Below are 6,216 nucleotides of genomic sequence, written 5' to 3'. Positions count from 1 at the left end.
ATACAGCACATCTTACATATATGGAGAGTAAGACAGACAAGTTTACCTAGCAGTTAAGCATGCAGTTAACGGGAGCAGGGGCAGCTATAGTGATTGCATTACCCAGGGACTGGAGGGAGCCAAGGGCAGGAATCTGCACTGCTGTGTTAGTACTGAGATAGCCTTTTTGGTAGAGGCAGTAATGAACATGATTTTTCTGCAAGTTAGTCGTGGTAGCAGTGGAGTGGTGAGACTTGCATGTTTCTGCTCTGTGGCCTGTGTGCAGGAGTATGAAGTTACACTAAAGGGAGCTGCTGTTGGAGAGGGACTGGCTGACTTCACATATGAGTTGGCTAGCCTTATTCATGATCCATGTGAGCCACCCCAGGGATACCCAGAAATAATTGGGAAACATTTTGCATGGAACTGGAGATCTCACATTAGCATGCAGGAGTAATCCTTTTCTAAGTATCAAGCACTCTTCTGAGCACTAACTCTTAATCCTCTCAACATCCCCAAGAAGTAGGTTGGTGTTCCCACTTTGCTTCCTGCAGACAAGCAAATTGCCTCGTGTCTCACAGTGTGGCAGGTCTGTGCCACACTGCTTTTCTGATTAAGCGAAGAATATTACGTGGGGAGATGGATGCTGTGGTAAATGGAGCAACTAGGAGTGGTGGTGAAAAGGATTTCAGCCTAATCTGAAGGTTCTCAATTTATAATTGTTATTTATATTAACATGATAAAGAGGGCACTCTTTAAGCAGCCTTCCCTCGATCAACTAACCAGTTCATATCTACTGAAGTTTACTGGCAGCAGTCAGATTAACTAACAGTCAGATTAACCATTTTGAGATGAAAGTGAGCCCAGGTAAAACAGTTACTTCCTGATTTTACTTCTTATGCCGGGTTCTAGATAGCATAAGCTGGCATTTTTAGATAAGCCACTAAATTCATTATGTGGGTAGCTATTTTTTAAAATTATTAATCAGTATTTAAAATTTGTTATTGGAGCAGATTTACAATGTTGTGTTAATTTCTACTGTACAGTAAAGTGAATCAGTTATATATCCACTTTTTTAGATTCTTTTCCTGTATAGGTCATTACAGAGTATTGAGTACAGTTCCCTGTGCCATACAGTAGGTCCTTATTAGTTAATCTCTTTCATGTATAGTAGTGTGTATATGTCAATTCCAGTCCCAGTTTATCCCTCTTCCCCTTTCCTCCCTGGTAACCATAGGTTTGGTTTGTGTTTTGTAAATAAGTTCATTTGTATCATTTTTTTAGATTCTACATATAAGCAATATCACATACTTGTCTTTGACTTCACTTAGTATGATGATCTCTAGGTCCATCCGTGTTGCTACAAATGGCATTATTATTTTTTACTGCTGAGTAATATTCCATTGTATAAATGTATCACATGTTCTTTATCCATTCATCTGTCTGGACATTTAGATTGCTTCCATGTCTTGGCTATTGTGAATAGTACTGCTATGAACATTAGGGTGCGTGTATCTTTTCAAATTAGTTTTCTCAGGATGTGTGCCCAGGAGTGGGATTGCTAGATCATATTGTAGTTCTAGTTTTTTAAGGAACGACCATACGGTTCATAATGGTTGTACCAGTTTACATTCCCACCAACAGTATAGGAGGGTTCCGTTTTCTCCACCCATTCTCCAGCATTTAAAGTTAAGAATTGGGTTTATTTTGAAATGTTCTTGATTCTCAGGCCCTGTGAGCCTGCTGTATTTTAGGCCCAGTTATTTGTCCCATCTGATCCTTTATTAGAATATCACTTGAGTTGCAGACACTTGGCATCAGGTGTCTGTCTCCTGGTCTCCCAGAATCTATAGGGAGTTGTGGAGACATATGGCAACAGGCTCTTCATGCCAGACAGCAAGAAGTAGTGAGAGCAACAAATGTCTCCACATGGGTTTCAGTCTGCTTTTTTGGCAACAGAGGTGGAGAAATGTTGGTCAGTGACCAATGCTAAGAGAAGGTTCTTCAGTCACTTTCAACTCCAGGTGACTACACTCCTCTCCCTGCTTGTAGATTCAGGAAATTTCTAGAGCCTCAGGATCCTTACCTTGAATTCTGCCTAAAACCTCCTTTCTCCTTGTAGAGTCATAGGATCATCTCTATTTTGATATGCTAAGGTCCTTCATTTCTGTGTTCTCATTACCTCCCCTAAAATAGACACTATGCAGATAGCTGACTTCCTGATTTAGCTTTCTGCTAGTGTAAGTGCTCCGTGAGGGTGGGGAGTAGAGATTGCTGAGGTCTGCACCTGAATGGACTTGTTTTTTCATCTTAAATTTATGAAAGTAATACACGCACAGTTAAAAAAACTATTCCTAAAAGATTAATGATGTAATCAAAGTCCAACAACCTCTTGTTCCTTCCTTTCCTCAGTCACGAGCTATTTTATGTCCGGACTCTTGAGGTAAATTTAAGTCAGTATCTAATTTCTTTTTCTTTTTTTCAAATTTCTTGTTGGATAAATTTATAGTGAATTCTCTTCATACAGGCCAGAACATACAGTGTTGATAGATTTATGGTGAATGATGTCAGATTTGTGATCTCTGAAGAAGATGATTTAGCTTTGGGACCAGGGACCAGGCTTGATCACTCAAGAGCTTTTGTGTAGCAGAGTTTTATTAAAGTGAAAAAGGGACAGAGAAAGCTTTTGACATAGACATCTTAAAGAGATGGGAATACCAGACCACCTCACCTGCCTCCTGAGAAATCTATGCAGGTCAAGAAGCAACAGTTAAAACTGGACATGGAACAACAGATTGGTTCCAAATCAGGAAAGGAGTACGACAAGGCTGTCTATTTGACAATTATTTAACTTACATGCTTATTTAACTTACATGCAGAGTACATCATGAGAAATGCTGGACTGGATGAAGCACAAGCTGGAATCAAGATTGCTGGGAGAAATATCAGTAACTTCAGATATTCAGAAGAGCCTCTTGATGAAAGAGGGGAGTGAAAAAGTTGACTTAAAACTCAACATTCAGAAAACAAAGATCATGGCATCCAGTCCCATCACTTCATGGCAAATAGATGGGGAAACAATGGAGACAGTGGCAGACTTTATTTTAGGGGTCCAAAATCACTGCAGGTGGTGACTGCAGCCATGAAATTAAAAGATGCAAGACACATTGTTATATTCACTAAGACAAAGCAATGTGGAAAGAAACACATTTGTCCTTTCCTTCAGAGCCCCAGACCCCTTTCTCCTCCTCAGGGGCCCTGGACTTGCTTATCAACCTACCTAGTAATTGACTCTCAGCATGTTATACTGCATTTTCCTCAAGGTGATGAACATGCTGAAATCTTGTGGTGGATGAAAATGGCTACAGATTCTTGGCAGCCCTTCCAGTCAACTTGAGTCTCTGCTGCCACAGCAACTTGCTTTGACCAATAGAATACAGCAGCGTGACATTGTGCGATTGTGAGCTTCAGCCTGCAGAGGCCTTGTAACGTCTACTCACGCTCACCATCACTTGTGAACGAGCCTGAACTGGCCTACTCTAGGATGAGATCCTAGGTAGAGTGAGCCATGGGAAAAGACCCAGGTTTCGCAGCTGCTAACAGCCATCCCAGCTGAAGTTCCTGACATGGAGTAAGGCCTGCAAATGCATGACCCGTCGAGCGTAAGAACCACTGATCTGAGCCCAGATTAAACTGCCAGACCAAAGAATTGGAACAAAGCTTGTTTCAAGTCACTAAATTTTGGAGTGGTTAGTCACTCAGCAGCCGATGTGGATGAGATGATTGGATGGCATCACCGACTCAATGGACAGTCATTTGAGCAAACTCCAGGAGATAGTCAAGAATAGGGAAGTCTCACAGGCTGCAGTTCATGGAGTTGCAAAGAGACACAACTTAGTGATTGAACAACAACAAAGAATCAGAGCACAGCTTGTTTAAAGTCACTGTTTTGGGGTGGTTAGTTACTCAGCAACAAATGTGGATACAAACCTAATTATGCCCTCAATGTAGTTTAAAAAGAAGCATTTCCAATTGACAAATGAGCGAAGTTCTGTACCTAGAACTTTCTGAACCCATGCTAAATTAGTGAGTTAGTGAGTAAATGGGGCTATTAAGCATTATTTTCCTTTGTTGAGCAATCTCATCCAAGTTCCCATGCTATAAATTTTGTGCTTATTTCTTGGAATTAATTTACATAATAGTTTTTTCATGCAGTGAAAAAGACATTTTCCTTAAGTATTTCAATAAAATATACTATCTGGTATTTAAAGGAAAGTAGTCACCATTTCTCTAATTTTTCTTCCTGTTGAATATTTAACCTTAAAGTGAACAATAGAAAGTGATAAATCTCTTCCAGCTAGATGTTAAGTGTTGAGAAAACTGGAGATAATAAAAGGCTTCTAGTTGTGCAACTAAGATCCCCTTTAAGTGAAAGTAAGATATGAAAAGGAATAGGAAACAGGATGAGTGCTCAAGGAGAAAGGCAAGGCCATTTTTAAACAATTTTAAGGCCAAATTAATTCCTTAAATAATTGTTTTTGAAGCTATTTGATATGTGAATAAATAGAGACCTCTAGTTTTTTAAAATCAGTTTCTTTTTTAGGATAGTTTACTGGTGTATTTCTTTGTGTATTTGCATTCCAGATTTCCTTTGTGTGTAATTTCCTGTTAATCAGAGTTGTGGGTCAGGATCTCCACTCATGCTGTGATCTGTCCGTGGTACTTGGCAAAGCTCACTAGCAATGTGTAAAGATTCCCAGCCAGTCATGAAAGCACTTTCGATTTAAAACTATCTGAGATGGTAAGACAGCACAGAATTCACAGTGGGACACAGTCTGGACAACACTGCTGAAGTTAGCAAGGGTGCAGCCCATCTCACACTTGCTAGCTCTGAGGAATATTCTTAGGCTGGAATTGTATACGGGAGGATTCAAAAGAAGCTAGAAAGAGAACTAAGTGGCAGTAACAGAATTTCCAAGGAAATTGTGTCACTACCTTTGAGATCTTCAAAATGGGTTGCTTTTCTGAGATGTGTCCCTCCTAAGGTTGAAAAGTTCTCACCTTTAGAGTTGAGATGGATTCTAGTATATACAGGGACTGTTGTGTGGTGGTTATAAACCTGGGTGCTGTTAGAACTGTTATGTATTTTGATTATGGTGGTTAATGAGCTTATACATATATTAAAACCCAGAGAACTGTACATCAAAAGGGAGAAAAGTGAAGTTTTACTGTATAATTAAACCCACAAGGTGCTGGAGCACAACTGCTTGGGTTTGTTCGGAATCACAGATCCATCACTCCTTAATTCTGGGCTTATTACATGAACCTTAGCTTGCAATCTCTAAATGCAGGTAATACCAATACCTCCAGCATGGCGTTGTTGTAAAGATTCAGTTAATAATGTAAAGTGCTTAAAAGTGCCAGGCTCATTGTACATGTTTAAATAAGATCTATTAGTACTATTAAAAGACTATAAGGAAATAGGTGCTGTATGGGTTATCATATGATCATAGTAACTGTGAATAGCCTCAAATACATCTGTCCTGAGATACTGTCTTTAGGCAGGATAGGAAGAAACACTAGAAAAGTGTCAGTGCTACTAAGCAAATTTAATTCTGCTATCTTGCTATTTTTTAGGGAAGGCAAAACCAACTGGCAAAACAAAAAAGTTCTCTTTTTCCTAATTCATTCATTCATGTTCGCTGTTTTCCAGGGACTTACCGAAAGCTTAGGAAGGATTTTGGCAATCTCTTGTGTTCAAAGTCACCTGATAATGTGGTCTTTAGCACGTGTGTTTGTGTGTGTGTGTGTGTGTGTGTGTGTGTGTGTGTGTGTGCGCCTCAGTTTTCTCAGATCTACCAATGTTCCTGGCCAGAGGTACTGACAGTATCTGTGATTAAGCATCATCTTATACCTACCAGCGAGAATACTACAGTCAAATGCTTCCACTAGGTTAAACAGCCAGAAGGTAAATTCTGAGAATTGTCTGAGAAGCAAAAGGAAGCTTCTGAAAAACAGGAACCTGTGGCTCCAAGACATGGGTTTTTAAAGGATGGTCTAGACCTAAAAATATTCAGATCATGAAACTTCTAAATGAGAAAATATTGATGGTCTTTGACATGAAGGGACAAAGTGAAGCATCGTTCCTATATGATGTTAAAATACTAATCTCGAGCCATTCCCACCCACTACTAGGCATCAATGGGACAGACAACATGACAGAGACATTAAGAGTAG

This window comes from Giraffa tippelskirchi, chromosome 1 (genome assembly GCF_054371585.1).
Source record: "Giraffa tippelskirchi isolate mGirTip1 chromosome 1, T2T-mGirTip1v1.2.pri, whole genome shotgun sequence".
Classification (NCBI taxonomy): domain Eukaryota; kingdom Metazoa; phylum Chordata; class Mammalia; order Artiodactyla; family Giraffidae; genus Giraffa; species Giraffa tippelskirchi.
Note: the sequence above shows the minus strand (reverse complement) of the source record.